This window comes from Candoia aspera, chromosome 2 (genome assembly GCF_035149785.1).
Source record: "Candoia aspera isolate rCanAsp1 chromosome 2, rCanAsp1.hap2, whole genome shotgun sequence".
Classification (NCBI taxonomy): domain Eukaryota; kingdom Metazoa; phylum Chordata; class Lepidosauria; order Squamata; family Boidae; genus Candoia; species Candoia aspera.
Window position 1 is genome coordinate 77,348,357 of NC_086154.1, and position 16,904 is coordinate 77,365,260.

At 38.9% G+C, this 16,904-nt stretch overlaps 1 protein-coding gene across 3 annotated transcripts in view; it reads right to left on the reverse strand.

Annotated features, from left to right (window-relative positions):
• Window positions 1-6,053, reverse strand: part of LOC134489538 (F-box/LRR-repeat protein 21-like) — a 29,436-nt gene extending 23,383 nt beyond the window's left edge. For 2 of the 3 annotated variants that reach the window (XM_063292285.1, XM_063292283.1), the window contains exons 1-2: window positions 5,904-6,053; window positions 3,086-3,192 (exon numbers count right to left, since the gene is read on the reverse strand). The gene's annotated coding sequence lies outside the window, so the exon portion shown is untranslated. Of the gene's footprint in view, window positions 1-3,085; window positions 3,193-4,703; window positions 4,823-5,903 lie in introns of all 3 variants that reach the window. The other variant, XM_063292284.1, reaches the window with a different exon arrangement.
• Between the last annotated feature and the right edge of the window lie 10,851 nt (window positions 6,054-16,904).

Consider the following 16,904-nt stretch of genomic DNA (forward strand, 5'->3'; position numbering starts at 1 on the left):
CATGACAGCAAAGAGAGTGTCCAAATTTTATTGTTGTTATCTAACAGTCATGTGGATTCTTGCAGCCCAGATCTGATAGCCCTAATTTTGACCTATTATCTTCACATGGTTGCATTTTAAAGGCATGAAGAAGGCTCCAATGCCCATGTTTCTATGCAGACTGCTATAGCATAAACAAATGAGGAATAAGAAACTAAAACTGCAACTTTGCAAGCATTTCTGAATTTCAGCAATGTAAAAAATGGGATTCCTCAAATATATGTCTTTTTTACTTTACCCTGGCACTACAAAAAGATTATTCAGCCTAATGATAAGTTTATAAAATTAGACACTGAGAATAGAAAACAGATGAGAAAATTTTCTCTACCTTATAACATTAGAACTTAAAAGCATTCAAATTAATTAAGCTGATTGGCAGGAAATTCAGCACAGGCAAAAAATAAAAAAAGAAACATATTGCATATTTCATTGCTATAAAATTTAAGACAATTAGATAAATTCATTAAGTATGTCAATAGCAATTAATCATTATGGCCATGTTAACCTCTATATCAATAGGCAATAGGCCAGTGAATATCTGTTGGTAGAGAACAGCAAAGGAAAAGGCTTGTTCTATTTATGCCATCCATGTGGGCTTTCCAAAGCATTCTAGGATTCAGGATGTTGATCTTTTTTAATAATATAAGAACAGACTTCATGGATGACCAAACAGTAAGCGGCAATGAATTAAATGTAGATTTATTCCATATAAGCCGTCATAAAATTATGGCAGCCAGTGTTGGGAAGTGGCTAAGGTACCAATCGCAGCGAATATTTGTAGCTCAGGGTTGAACTGTGGAGTCCTTGGTGCTCTCTGAGCCTTGTTGTTTTCTTGCAGACATTTCATTGCCAGACTAGGCAACATCTTCAGGGCAAAGAGGGAAGGCCTTGCTCTCAGTTTATATACAGTGGGTTGCCCTACTTGTGTTGGTAGGGGTGTTGTTCTCTCCTTGGGAGTTCCTTGATTGGGCTGTTGTTTGCTGCTTGGTTGATTGTCTGAGTTAATAGTTCCTTGATTAGGGTGTATTGTGCTGTTTGATTGTTTATCTGGTGTTAATCCTAGTGTTGATTTTTGCATATCTGGGTGTTGATTGCTGGCAAGGGAGTGTACTGGTCTTTTGGCTTTTCTATTGTCTCTTTTGAATGGTATGTAAATGATGTTTACCTCTATGTGTCTGTTGATGCCTGCTTTGTCTGAGTGCCAGGCTTCCAGGAATTCTCTGGCGGTTTTGGATTTGGCTTGGTTTAGGATACTCAGTTTCCAGTTGAAACTATGGTTGAGTCTGTCCACATATTGTGAGATTAAGGAGTTCTCATCATGTCTTCTGACTGCTAGTTGGTGTTCGTGGATGCACTCTGCTAGTCTTCTGTCTGTCTGTCCTACATAGTGGCTGTTACAGTCTTTGCACTATATGTTATAAATAACTCGTTTTTTTCTTCTTGGGCTATTGAGTCTTTTGGGTTGCTTAATATGTTTTGAAGAGTTTTAGTTGGTTTATGTGCTATGGTGATACCATGCGGTTGTAACAGTTTGTTGGTGGTTTCTGAGATGTTTCTGATATATGGCAGTGTTATCCTTTTCAGAGCTTCTACTGGTTGGGTTGTAGTCAGTTGGGTGGTGAGGCACTTTTTGATAAAGTTGAGCCGGTATCCATTTTGCTGGAAGATGCTGTACAGATGATCTTTTTCCTTTTTCTGGTGTTCTGAACATTATTCAGATGAGCACTTACACACTGCAGCAACCCAGATAATTCCTGGAAGCCTGGCTCTCAGACAAAGCAGCCATCAACAGACACATAGAGGTAAACAACATTTACATACCACTCAAAAGAGACAATAGAAAAGCCAAAAGACCAGGACACTCCCTTGCCAGCAATCAACACCCAGATATGCAAAAATCAACACTAGGATCAACACCAGATGAACCATCAAACAGCACAATACACCCTAATCAAGGAACTACTAACTCAGACAATCAACCAAGCAGCAAACAACAGCCCAATCAAGGAACTCCCAAGGAGAGAACAACACCCCTACCAACACAAGTAGGGCAACCCACTGTACATAAATCGAGAGCAAGGCCCTCTCCCTCTTCGCGCTGAAGATGTTGCCTACTCTGGCAATGAAACGTCTGCAAGAAAACAACAAGGCTCAGAGAGCACCAAGGACTCCACAGTGGCTAAGGTGTTAGACTAGCACTGGGGAGACCCAGTTCTAGTCTGCCCTTAGCCACAGAAGCTCACTAGGTGACTTTGGACTGGTAACTCTCTCTCAGTCTAATCTCTCTCACCATGTTGTTGTGGGAAAAAAAATCAAGGAGGCAGAGCTATGTACTCTGCTTTCATATTCTGAAGAAAAAGGCAGAATATAAATCTAATTATTAATCAAATACAATTACATTATAAGGTGCAAGATTCTTCCCTGCAACATTATTTACCTAATTATTCCCTGCAATATTATTCACCTAATTCTGAATAATATGGGATTGATCAAGACTTACCAATAGTTTGGCATAAAGAGAAGCTACCTGCACAGAAAAACTACACAGCAACAAAAATTTTATTATTTAGTAAATGCCTCTGCAGATCAGCTTTATTTTAATAAGTGGGGAAAACAAAAATAAATATCACTGTCTGACCAAAAGTCAGATACTTTTCTATTAAACATATACCTAACTTTAGAAGCTGGCCATAGGGCAGTCATGACATTTTGGAACTAATATTTCTTAAAATATTAAATGCTAAATTAACAAGAGAAAATCACAAAAAGTTAAATATAATCTCATTGTAGGAATTACAGGACTCTTCCATTGCCAATATTTTCCAAAACATGTTATACAAGAGTCTTACAGAAGATAGCTTTTTGGTTTACATGGTAATAAAACATAACTGAGATGATTGTTAAGTACAGCATACATATTTCTGAAAATACATATACAAAACATAAGAAGAAAACCTTTGTGAATAATATTTTGGTATTAATCAGAATGATAAAGTTAAATCCAAGAGAGGCTTTGTAACGTCTTCCTGTAGTAGCATTCCCTTACCTAAAGAGCTGGTCCACATTACACAATGCTGGATGAGTGATGTTCATCCCAATGGTTAGCTGTGGCCATGAGGCAATCTCCTGCATCTGCCTGCTTGCACTTCTATGCTATGTAAAACAGTAAAGACATTCTATTGTAATCTTCCAAAACATTATCTTGGACTGAAATTTTCAGAAAATGCAAGAATGTAATCACTATTGCAACTGACTGTGGGATTTAACCTCCCAGCTAGTCTCATATGCATACAGAATTTATTTTCTTCATCTTGAGAAAAGAAATTCCATAGGATCTTCCTTTTTTTAAAATCTGTTCAATCGTGTCTGATTCTCAGAGACTGCCTGGACTAGTCCCTGCAGTTTTTTTGGCAAGGGATTTTCGGAAGTGGTTTGCTATTGCCTCCTTCCTAGGGCTGAGGAGGAGTGACCAGCCCAAGGTCACCCAGCTGGCTTCATACCCAAGATGGGACCAGAAGTCACCAGTTTCTAGCCTGGTGCCTTAATCACTACACCAAACTGGCTCCCATGCTCTTCTTTAGAGCTATGTTAATATGCTACCCTGTTATATCCGAGCCAGGAGGCAAGTACATTGATATAAACTGTGCTACCCCACAGCTTACCTTATGTGCCCCAGCCCTGAGGCTGGGCAGTGTTACTGCACTCACTCAGTTTAATTTTATATATAGTTTCAGGGCAATAATTGGTGGATTCCCTGCTGTCCTTTCCCCTCCCATCCAGCATCATCTACTGATGGAAAAATGACCCACAAATCCTGAATGCATTGTGAGGCAGGGCTGGGGATTCAACCCTTAATTTTTATTTATTCAATCTTTGTATTTATTATTCATTTAACCTTATCATTTACTTAGTGATTCTTCTGTCAGTACTATTAGGGTGGTCCTCATGAGAAGGGTGTTTGTTTTTTGTCAAAAGAAGGAAAATGCCACTTCCAAACTGGAACAGTCAAGATGGCTTTAGGCTGCCTGAGCAGCAGGCTGAAGATGAGATGGAGGCAATAAGTCCTGCACAAAATGTTAGTAAATTAAAAACCAAGGGAGTCTTCATACCATAGTACAAAGGGCATGAAGACAAGCCTAATATACAGGCATGAAAAGACTGTTTCCATGCCCATTTAATTATTTCTGCTGTTAAGAATTCAGCAATGCAAGTTGAAAACTAAATTCATAATTATGCAATGTAGCCAATTTCAATCCTTTATTCAGTATAAAATAATACATGAACCTCAGCCACATGGAAATGAAATTATGACATTTCTATCTGTAAGTCCCGTACTTATATAAACACCAAGTAAATTTAAAATTAAATTTAAAACGCTTAGGAAATACATGTGTCGACTACAATTCCTTTACACATGCTTCTTCTTATACAGTAACACTCACTGAACATAATAACTTACTTTAGAGTAAATGTGCATATACTGATCTAGGGCCTTTGGGCAGGGTATGAGGAATCCGGCACGTCATCTCTTTCTGCACCCTCCCTGGGGAATTACTGCAGTAACTGTTTATTATTAACAACCATAAATTGTCTTAAAAAGGCAATTTCAGTAAAAATACATTAGAAAACGCATTTCAAAACAAATATGCCAATTATATACTAACACTTTATTTGCAGCAGCTGTCTGATATGTCGAGCACAATTATCTCTTGAAGTCTGTTTGGTTTAGTAGGACACACTCCAATTTGCACTGAGGACTCCTAGGTTCGCACCTTTTCAAAACCTGCCAGGGCAAACAGTAACCACTGTATTACAGAAACAGAAGTATTCTTTCATGAGCTATACATCAAAATAATACAATATCACTCTGCTAAAGAGATAGTTCCATTAACCTTTGTAAAATTCTAGCAATAAAGGCACAGAAAATGAAAGCACCCAAGTGTCTTCTTTACCCATCTCCACTGACCAGACTTATATGGATGCAGAAAAAAAAGGCAGGTATGTCTAGCAGCTGTACAACTGCTGATAAGCAGCTGCACGAAGTATACCCAGACACATGCAGTTTTACATCAAACAGATTTTCAGTTCATAATGAATTACAGACTATGGACAAATTGCTGACAACTACATATTGTCATTTAGGCTACTGCTTGACTTTTCTTTTTTCTCCATGAGATCGGGGGGGGGGGGTGTTCAGTCCTCCCTGTCACTTCCAGGAGAGCTATTAGGTTTCTGACAATATACTGGCTTTACTTTGTGCATTTGTCATCCCCCACAACCTCCTGCACACCAAATTCAGGGGTTTGGCCTTATTCATTTCAGTTTGGCTTTTTCTGCTCAGTGACCTGTTGACTGAACAAAACAAAGCAACAAGTGTCCAGGAAGAGCTTCTAGGTGAGACATCCCCACTTCATCCCTCTGTTTTGGATCCCTGCATCAGTCTCTCCCCTGCAGGGGGAAATAACATTAAAGGGGAGAAGGTGCTTCAGACAAACCGCACAGCCGTCCAGCCCTCTGCTTGCAATCCACGACTTTGAAATTACTTGCCCCTGAAGCTGACCTGAGGAAAGTTTACCTCCTGGCCATCCACCGACGGCCGCCAAGGCAGAGTGCAACGAAACTACTTGGGCCGTGGAGTTTCTGCCTGGCAAGGAGGTTTACCAGCAGTAGCAGCAGCTCCCCACCCCAGCTACTCTCTTCTTTTCAGCCCCCTCTCCATTTCCCCGCCGCTGTCCCACATCTCCTAGTCGAACTGGCGCTGCCAAAACGCGCCCCGGGCTCCTTCTCCGTCTTCCAGCTCTCTTGACCTCACCGGCCTCCGCGGACCCAGAGCCAGGCCCGCGCCTCTGTCACAGAAGCAATACCTTCTCGCCCAAGCTGCGGCCCCCCAACTTACGCCTATCGCCGCATCTCCGTCCGCCGGGATGCAGGCAGAGCACCGGCTGCGAAGAGCCGGGCAAGGCAGCCGCACGCAAAACCACCAAGACCCGCTTCCGCCACCACGGACTGGAGTGGGCGGGCCCGCTTGACAGCAGTCCCCGCCCACCGACGTGTTCTTTCCGCGCAGGCGCCTGGATGATACGCACCTGGTTGACCCATATTCGGGAGCTTGAGCTTCTCGTCGCTCGCTTCCGCTCTCTTGCGGTCTTCCAAGGTACTGCCTTTTTCCCCCCCCCGAGGGAAAGGAGGGAAAGGCAGTAACGCATGCGCGGAGCCTGGGATGGGGGGAGGGTAGTCATGTGGCTGTTGCTACCATTTTAGGCTGGAAAGGGTTTGTGGGCGTTTAAAATGGTAGAAAACGTTATTTTATAACGTCGGGAAGCTTAGCTGGTGGTTTTCCTATTTTTTGGAGTTGGGGTAGACTCTTATTCTGTAAGCAAAGATGCGAAGAAGGGGGAATATGGTAAGGAGTTAATGCATAATTAACTCCTTAATTATTGTGATAATAGGGGGAACAGGATTCAAAATGTTAAGACTCCTGTCAAGTTTGAAAGGCAAGGCTTTTTTTTTACTAAGAAATAAATCCTGTTGAGTTCCATGGACTTACTCATGGATAATTGGCAAGCGTTGCACTCTTAGTTGTAAATTTACCGTTAGTAACTGAGGTTGTAAGAGGGCCAGTTTGGTGTCCTGGTTAAGGCACCAGGCTAGAAACCAGGAGACCGAGTTCTCGTCTTGCCTTAGGCACCTTCTCGCAGCCCTAGGAAGAAGGCAGTGGCAAACCACTTACGAAATGGTTGCCAAGAAAACTGCAGGGGCCTGTCCAGGCAGTTGCCAGGGGTCAAGACTGATTCAAAGGCACCCCCTTCCCCCCAAAAACTGATTCAAAGGCACCCCCTTCCCCCCAAAAAAATTGAGGCTGTAAACGTTTTCCCTAGGGAATGAGATCCACTGATAATTAAACTTGTACTGTAGGCCTCTTAGACGTGAAGTATTCACTAATTAAAATAGGTTGACTGTTGAAAGAATGATTGTGAGCATTGGGAAAGTCAGGAATACATACAGTTGAATTGGCTTGTCAGATCTGGGCTGCAAAAATCCAGCCTGTGACAGGGTGGCAGCAAAGTGTTAAAGAGCTTTCTTTATCTCTTAGCTGTTCCTTTGTGCCATTTTAGATTTTGGTAGCCCAAAGCTGGCAGGCCTAGGCAAGGCAGCTGCATGGGGGCACAAGGAATCAAAAATCATATTATTTTAGAACATTACTGGGGCAAATGGATGTAGCCATCCTGCAGGAGGAAAGGAAGCAAGATAGGAGATCCCTTTGACAGTCCCTAAATGTAATAAAAAGAGATTGGAAGAAGAAACAGTTTTATAAAACATTAGTAAATAGAAAACACAGAAATCCTTCATGTCTCTTAGGAAGAAGTGTTTTTGGTTTGGAAAGGTGGTTTCAGAGTCTCACTGGCAATAGTTGTAAATCCTAAATTCCTTCAAAGTTACTTGATATAAATGTTGGGGACCAAGGCCTGACCCTTCTATCAGACACAATGCTTATAATGACAGCACTGGGCTCATTTTATAGTTACCTTTCTAGCAGGGCATTTTAAAATGTCATATCCATCTATATCAACTTTATTATAAAGAACAGTATATCTAATATTTTTTCATAATAAAAAAAGCTTTACTTGAAATAAATTTGCCTCTTTATATGAAGAAAAATGCATTTACATAAAACTCAATTCTTTTGTAAAAATGTTTATCCTCTTTATGTGAAAAACATACATTGCATAAAACTCAGAATTTCTACTGCACAAAAAACATTGAAGATATTTCTTATTCTAACTTGGATTCTTCATTGCTGAAGCAAGAGTTGCAGACGAGTGACATGTATTAGACAAAAGGTACCTTTACATTTTTTTGCATTCAAACCCTGAAAGCCTTTGGTGACTGATTTATTTGGTACAAGTGGTACATCTTTTTGCAGATAGACCTGGAATATTTTCATCTTCCTTTTCTTATTCTGTGTCAAGGTGAAATCTTTTTAATCTTTCTTGCAGATCTAATGGCATTCCAATCTCTGTTATGCTGCTTCTGGCTATTTCTCCCACAAGTTCATGGGATAGCTGTTTCATAAATATTCTTCTCATTGATTCTAAACAGTTTCCAAGGTAAATGACTTGTAAGTTGATGCCACTTATATTTAGCATGGCAAAAAATAATACCATAGGCCATCATTTAATGTTTCTAGCAACATTGAATGTGGCTCACATTTTATCTGCAATGTCCACTCCTTTTGTTTCATTGTAAAATGTAATTATGGATGGCTTCTTTTTTCCTTCTGAATCAGGATCAGTTGATTTATTGGCAGGTAAACTAGACACAAGAATAACAGTTTTTTGTTTCTTTGGGATATATGACACTAAACTAGCCAAAATGCTTGAGTGTTCTCCTCTGCCTTTGGTTATAACGAATGCAGGTGGTATTTGTCTTTTGGTTTTTTTAGGGTACCCACATAGGACCTGAAGGATCATGGAGAAAATCTATCTAGTCAGAAGCGACTAAACAACAACAAAAACAGGAGTTGAAAACAACTTGCACATAATCAGTCAATCACATAGGACAATTTCTTCTTCTTTAGTTCCTCAACTAAGTTGGTGTCACTGAACCAGTTACATTACGGCCTGACCCATATATGGGCTCTGTCATTCTTTTTACTACATCTGTAGGTTTGCTACTTATATTGTATGGCCCATTTGGCTGCTTCCCACATAAATCTCCAAATTATATGAATAAAACATTCAGCATCCACAACTGTATAACGTTTTATTCCATACTTAACTAGGCTTTGATGATACGTACTGGTGAAATGAACATCTTCCCCAAAAGCCGGGTATTTCATCTAATGTTGGGTTTTCTCCTAGAGAATAGTTCTTTTGGCAGTTGAGTACAAATTTAGTGAATATTTCATGTACAGGGGAGAGTTGATCTTCCTTTTTTCTTTCTGTTCATGTATCATGATAAACTACAAACAACACATTAGAAATTTAAATTTCTTAATACTCATCAGGAGACTGAATTTCTGTATCTCCATTTGTTCCCTAAAGTTCTTCAAGATTCTGTTTCCTCTGTAGGCTCCTGCTAAATATAAAAGTCTTATAAAAGCTTTTATTTCAATCAAATCTGTAGGCTTAGCCTCTTTTCTCAGGAATATTTGTCTGATAAAATTTAAGTACTGATTGGTATATTTAACAACAATCTCAAGAATATCATCACTAAATAAACATCTCCAGAAATCCGCAGCTGTTTTTGCCAACTGTATATCACTTATAACCCCTTATACATCACTTATAACCCCTGGCAAATGTCTTAACAGGTTGTGAGCTTTTATTATTTTACCTTTTTTTAATAAGAATTTTATTAAATTTCAAGCAAAGATAAAAGCTACAGAAAAAAAACTACAAAGGAAAAAAAAACTAAAATTGTGTAGAAACACAAAAGATTTTTTTTTCAAAGTTACAAAAACAGGTGACTTCCAACTTTTAACAGCAAGCATATATAAGAATTTCCGTAATCAATCCCTTAATCTACATTAAACCAAAATCACATTATAAATCATTCCACTGGCACATTGTAAAAAATTACTAAATACAGTTACTCCCTCCCCTTATATTAAAATTTTATATATATATATATATATATATATATATATATATATATATATCCTAATCAGCTACCCCCACAAAGATAACATTTATTTAATTATTTCCTTCCTACTACTATTCTATACATTTCTGTCTACTATAATGATCAAACTAAAAAACATATAAATTGTCTGCCATTGCACTTAATAATACAATAGTTTTAATAATCTTAATCATATTAAACCCAAAACCATCCAAAGACATTTTTATTATACCTTAATAATCTTAATCCACATCATTAATGATAAATGAAATCAGTCAAACCCTAAAAGCAATCCACATAAATATTCTTAAACCCTCATCCCACTTCAAAATAAACCAGAGCATTTACATATCCCCACAGAGCGCACAGAGCTTTTTTCTTAAAAAAATAGAACAGCCCAACTGCCCCCCTCAAAAACTCCAACTTCTCTTCAGGAGACCTCCCATACATAATAACGCCTTCTTTTCCAAGGCGTTCCAGCAGAATATCAATTTCACTTGTGGCTTGTAACTGGCTCTCTCCCTTAAATTTTTCCAACTCAACTATCCAATCTTCATCCAGCATTTCAACAGAAATCCCAATCTCTTAGAGGAGAGATCTCTGCCACTGTTAAATTCCTCAGTTTCATCCACGACATCCCCAACCAGATGACACATTTTAGACCTCATATTTTCCACAATGTCCTGAATGCCTTGCATAAAAACTTGGCAGGAATCAGAAAGAATCTGTTTAAAATCTTGGTGGAAGTCAGAGAAAGTCTGTTGAAAATCCTCCATGTCTCATGCAGTAGATTATGGCGGAATGTGTTTACACAAGTGAAAGTGAGATATGCAGATGATTCCCCAGGGAAAGTAGAAGCAGAAAACTGAAGGTTCAAAACAGTTCACAACTTAATAAATCAGGTTTTATAAAGTCATACCCAATTCAACATGTAGGAAAATACTAATATTGGTACAAAAATAATAACATGGAGACAATTATCCTACTTAATCCTCAATATTTGGAGGGAAAACAATGTCCAAAACTTTAAAAAAATTAAAAAATTAATCCCAAAAGTAATGATAAGCACTAAGAGAACCCTCTTCTCCTTGTTGTAGAAAACCTCTCTTAGGGTATGCATACTTAAATATAAATTGGGTGATTTAGAAATGGGGTGGCCGGTCTTAGTGTCCCTTTAAGGCTACAGTGTGGCTTGCAAAATGGTGACGTCCCAGCATCCTGGCTAGCTCTTACCAGTCAAATGTGAACCCTGTCTGTGATCTGGCTGCAAGCAGCCGTCTGGAGGACAGGCGGGGTGATTCCAGGTGTTTTCCTTTTTCCAGAAAAACACTCCTGGGCTTCAGGAAAAACCTGCCCGAGCCTGGAAAAACTGCTGCATTGTCAGTTCTGCCTGCTGAGCCCGCGAGCACAGCTGTTTAGTCTGCAATGTCCCCACCGGAAGTCTGTTCTTTTACATTTGGAAGATAGATTACTATACCATTTGGTAATTTGTCCTTTCCTAGAAAATAATTAGCATCTGTTATTGTTTCCCCTTCATCAGTTTCATGATCCCCTTGTTCCAATTCAGAGTCCATGTCATGTTCTTCTAAATGATCTTCAGAATCAATATCTCTTTAATCTTTGAAATCATCAAATAGTTTTCATCAACTTTTTCTTTTAACAATCTTTGTATTTCCACAATATGAACAGGTTTTATAAAGTCAGATCTTTTCTTTGAACTTGCCATATTCAAGGATAAAAATCTGTGTTGATAAAAAAAGAAAGAATAGTAGCACAATCAGGTGCAATGTGTCTAGTAAAAACAAAAGCTAAACGTGTGTGTGTGTGTGTAAATAATATGACATTATTGCATTATTTTGTTATAAAATAATATACTGTTTTCTACTATTTTATACATATTTTCTAATGTATATTTATTTTATAGAGTATTTATATTGTAATTTATGTGTTTTATCTTTGATTGTAAACCGCCCAGAGTCCCCTTTTTGGGGGAGATGGGCGGTGATGGAAATTTGAAATATAAATAAATAAATAAATAAAATGTCTCAAGTGATTGCAAAGAAAATATGCAAAAATATTTGCTTTGTTAAATGTGACACAACCAGGCACAATGTATCCCACAGATTAATACTATTTCTGCCTCTGAGGATACTCAATCCTGAACTATTTATTATTGCTGTCAAGGTCACATGACAGAAGAAGATACTCCATAGGGCTGATGAAATACGTGTGAATATGTAAAAGCTGTGCCTGACAGGTCGTTTGCGCCTGATGGAAGGTATGGAGAGGGAGTGTGAATGACAAGAAATGTGACCATAAGCTTTTTAGTGAAGGGATGAGTGGTATTCCAAATAAAAAGAATATTTAGAGAGTGAATAGTATCAAACTGAAAGATAAGGTGTTAACTGTATGATTTCATAATTGGAGGTTGATGAATATATTAGCAAAACTAGGGATAATATGCAGATAGCTATAGAAGTGGATTAAACAAGCACTCCTACAGAGACAAATACGAAATTTCTTCTTTGCTGCTTTTCCTCTGTAATAGGGGGCTGGGGTTCTGCAGACAAAACATAGCAATAATTCTGGAAGTTTTGAATGACTGGCTGTTGCAGTGTTTACACTCCTTAGGTTTATGGAACATGGGATTCTCAAGGGTGTTCTTGTTGTCAAAGTACCTCCAGTCTTGGGCAGAATCACTTTTGTTATATTCCTCACTTGTATTAAGTATGAAGTGGTTGGCATTTTGGAGGAGGGAGGTTTACTTTATATGTATTACTCATTTAAAAGGGGAGTGGATATTTATTTATTTATATAGCTTTCTGTGCTACTCCAGTCAGAATCGCTAAATGCGTACACTCATCTCTGAACTGTGAGGCGCTTCAGAGGTGCTAGCACTTTCCTGGGTTTCCTTGGAAGGAGGTCACTGAAGACTGCTGGTGTTTCTGAGATACAACATTTATTTACACAGATATACATGCTGAGTATAAAATGAGGGTTTATTAAGTCACAGATTTCTAGGACAATCCACAGTGTCCTAGGATTTCTTGCAGAATAGCCTCATTTTACTCTTTTCTAGCACAAACTGCTTTAAAAAAAATGGCCCGGCAACTCACTCTTGAATTTTGAGGTTTGGAGAAGCTATACCTCCTACTGCAAGTACATTTCCAGAAAAGTGTTTCCTTAACATCCTCACTGATGTGTCTTTTGATATAAGTCCCCCTTTTGGGGGGAGATGGGTGGTAATAGAAATTTGAAAAATAAATAAATAAATAAGTTGCAGAATGGGTGTTTTTCAGAGATTTCTGAAGCAGTGTATTGGTATATTTAGAGTTTATTTTGCAAGCTACATGTAGACTGATCTCAGTAATACAAATGCACACTGTTGGGCTGGAGTAGGAAAGCAGTGCACATTTGTGCAAAATTATATCATTTTATTCTACTTAGTAGAATTAGAGCTTTGGCTGTCATTCCAGTTCTTCATAACTGAATCCTACCATGATTAGATACTGTAGTTCTACTGGATTAGAATTGCCAAAGAGATAGAAATGGGAACAACATTAATACCCTTGAAGTAGGTTAGTATGTCAGATTCAAGAAGGCTGCCTAGTAGTTTTATTAGTCACCAAGCTGTTTTCAGGGCTGTGTGACTAGCTGTATTCTTTCAAGCGTAAGTGGTTTAGGCAATTTGTTTTGTTCTTTATTTTTAGAAGAAAAAATTGTTTCTCTTTTTAAAAAAATCACATCATCACAGTCTCAGAGTACTTGGATGTAATTTCAGATTTCAAGATGTAAAATGCCCAGTTTTGTGGCAGTTCTGTATTGCTTTTTAGAAAAAAAAAGTCAGGTTTTATTTGTAGAATTCATGTTATTTCATCTTGACCTGTTTTTGAAAATAATTGCTATCCTTTCCCATATTTTAAAATAGATTAGGTTGGCAAGCAGATAATAATGTAGCTCTGGTATATATTGGTGCATGAGATGCAGCATTTGAACCTAAAAAGCTTAGGAATATGTGACTCACAGAAGTCAGAGTAAATTTTGTTATTTATTTTTAAGATTTATAAGGCTACCCGACTCAGACAGCATGACTCTGGGAAGCGTACAGCATAAAAAGAAACAAATCAAAAAAGAAGAAAAAAACCATATAATAATAAACAATATATAAATATAAAATGGTGACGAAGCACACAACAGAACTACAGGAGGACTCCCAATTCAAATGTTAGGTAGTTGTTCTACATAAGACATTAGGTGGGTGGCCATATTTATAGAGATCCAGCAGGAAAGGCATGCTCTGGGTCCCATCCAAAAGAGAGTGCCATCTGGCAGGGCCCAGGAAGAGAGCCTTTTCTGCCATGGTGCCTGCCCTCTGGAACATCATTCCCCCAGAGACTAGACTTCCCTGACTCTGCCGGTCTTTTACAAGGCATTGAAACCCTGGCTTTGCCATCAAGCCTGGGGCCCTGATAGTATGTGTGAGCCTATTTTGTATTAAATGAGTGTTCTCAGCTAAGTTATTATATGTTATCTCTCTTGTTTTAAACTTGGATGTTTTTTTATTTTTTTAATTCTGTTTTTAACTGTTAGCTGCCCAGAGTCATGCATATGAGTTGGCCATATAAATTTATTATATATATTTTAAATAAACAAACAAACAAACAAAGTCCCTTTATTTTACAATATCTATGTTTCAGTATACTTAGTCCTTTTATCTCTATTCCTACCTACTTTTTCCAGGCCTCTTTGACTGTAGACAATGGCAGTAAGACGAATTTTTCTTCTTCAAGTGATATGTCTGTAAAATGTAGCATTTCCAAAAGCCTGACAGCTTATGCCTTGCTTTCATGGGCTTTATGAGACTGGGCATTTGAATAATGAGTCTGCTATGGGTATTACCAGTGGTAATAGTTATTACTAAGTATTTAAAAGAGGATAGAAATTATGCAGCAAAATATAGGCCTATAAGCTAATTAAGTATAATTAATAAACATGAGGCACTTATGTTGGAAGCTATTTGATTTTATCTCTAGAACCCTTTTATTGGATGACCTCAAGAATTTCACTATTGATCTACACTTTTATTAATATACAGTTGTGCATAATATTAATATACATTTTATTAATATGTTGTTGCTAATTTCAGCAAGTTCTAGATTTTTGTATGACTACCTTTCAATCATTTTTATGCAAATGCTCACTCTTGTTTGGTACTATCATAGTTTAAAATAGCAAGATTGCCATTTTTGGAGTAATGGTCAAAAAGAATCTCGGCAGACTCACTTAGATCACAAGCTGGCATTTAAGGGAATCTTGCATAGGGAATTCTGGGAGTTGAAATCCACAAGTTCCCAAGGTTGAGAAACACTGATCTAGATGGTTAACAGTGGTGCCTATATATGTATCAAAAATTGCAGTTTTGAGTGTTACAGTATGAGCCTATAAATAAACAATATGGAGGTTTGACTGTTCATCTGATGAAGGTTTTGAAAATGCCTTCTAGGAGTATTTTTCAATTCCATGATGAACAATTTTGTAGCTTTTGTCCTGTCCCAGGCCAAACACACACAAACACTGAAGAGAGGTAGTTGTACACACAAGCAGGAAAGAAGTCCCCAAAGTCAAGCAAGCATGCCTTACTAAAGTCCCAAAGTCTCCAAGTCCAAAACAGCAGGCAAAAGAGTAGTCAGAGTGAGGCCCAAGGGTCAGAGTATCATTGAAGATTCATCATTCTAGATGGTGATGCAGGTTTCAAGGCAACTTTGATTGCCAGGAGTTCCTTATCCCAAATGGTATAATTAGACTCTGCAGACCTTAGTTTTCTTGAGTAATATGCACACAGGAAAAGAATGGAAGAACCAGGATCAGCTTGGAGAAGTACAGGACCTATAGTGACACTGGAAGCATATATTTCACTATGAAGGGGTTCAGGGATCAGAATGGTTTGGAGGCAAAAGCAAACTTGATGTGATGGAATGTGTCTATGAAGGTGGAGGTGATGTGATGGACTACAGTAACGCAGCTGGCCCTTGGGAAGGAGGGAGCACATTCCAAGGATGGGGGAGAGACAACTCCAAGCCTGGAGTTGGACCGTGGGAAGAAGAAAAGATTCAGATTAGCCACGTCCTAGAGCTTCCCAAGGTATATCCATTAGGTTAGAGTAGTACAGGTTTAGTCTGGCAAGATTCTCTCTATACGGTGTAAGCAAATAACTGAACTTGACTGGATTGATTCTATGTCATTCTTCGGCTAGGCCTGACACTTTAAGACCTTAAATGCCTCTTATGCCTTCTGGTCCAAGTAAATGGAACTTTTTTTCCATAGGCAAGTGAAAGGTGCGGAGATGGTGGCAAATTTGGGAATGAAGGTCTGGTAATAATTAATGAAGATGAGGAGGTGTGAAACATCTTTGGTCCTTCATGAATCCTGCCAGGATGATAGCAGTGCCTCTACCTTATTTTGGTCCATGGAAATGTCAGCTGGAGAAATGCGATGACTCAAAAAGTCAATTGAGGTTTTGTCAGATTCACATTTTTCCAGTCATTCGTGCACCCCAAGTGCAATTCACAACTTCCTTGAGCAACTTTCTGGAGAGAAAGTCCAAGCAAACAAAGCCAGAGCAGGGGGCAGAAGACAGTCCAAAGGTTCAAGGTACAAACATAGGTCACAGTTCAGTCCGAAGTCAAAGAGCAAGATTCCAAGATGCACAGGTTTTCATGAGCTCAGAACAAACACAGTCTTAAGCAGTCCCAAATCCTTACAGGTAAGTTCTCAGTAAGCAAAGTCCAAGCAGCAGCAGAAGTGTTGTCAGGGCACCGTCTAGGGGTCGTAGCATTGTTGGTAAGTCATTAGCTCGTCTAGGTCCGAAAGTACAGCGTTTTTATCAACAAGAGTTCAGGGCACAACAGACAGGGGTTCCAGTGAGTGGACTGGTTGTTCCCAACGAAGGGAGTGAGGTTAGCAGTTGCTCCAAAATTGAACCCATGCTGGTGAAGCCCATCAATGCTAGGAACACCCCGGCATGTAAGAAGGCAGCCTGAGCACTGTTGCTCTGCACTCCGTTGCACACGGAACACACTGGGCTGGGTGGTCTTTACAGCTCCAATTCCTCATCCTCTGAGAGTGGAGGCAGCTGCTCCTGATGATTGCTGGGTGGACCAGCCTCAGGTGATTGAGTGCGCGGAGTTTCCTCAGGCTGAGACCCAACTGGCTCTCCCAGAAGGCTCCTCTGCTTCAGATTC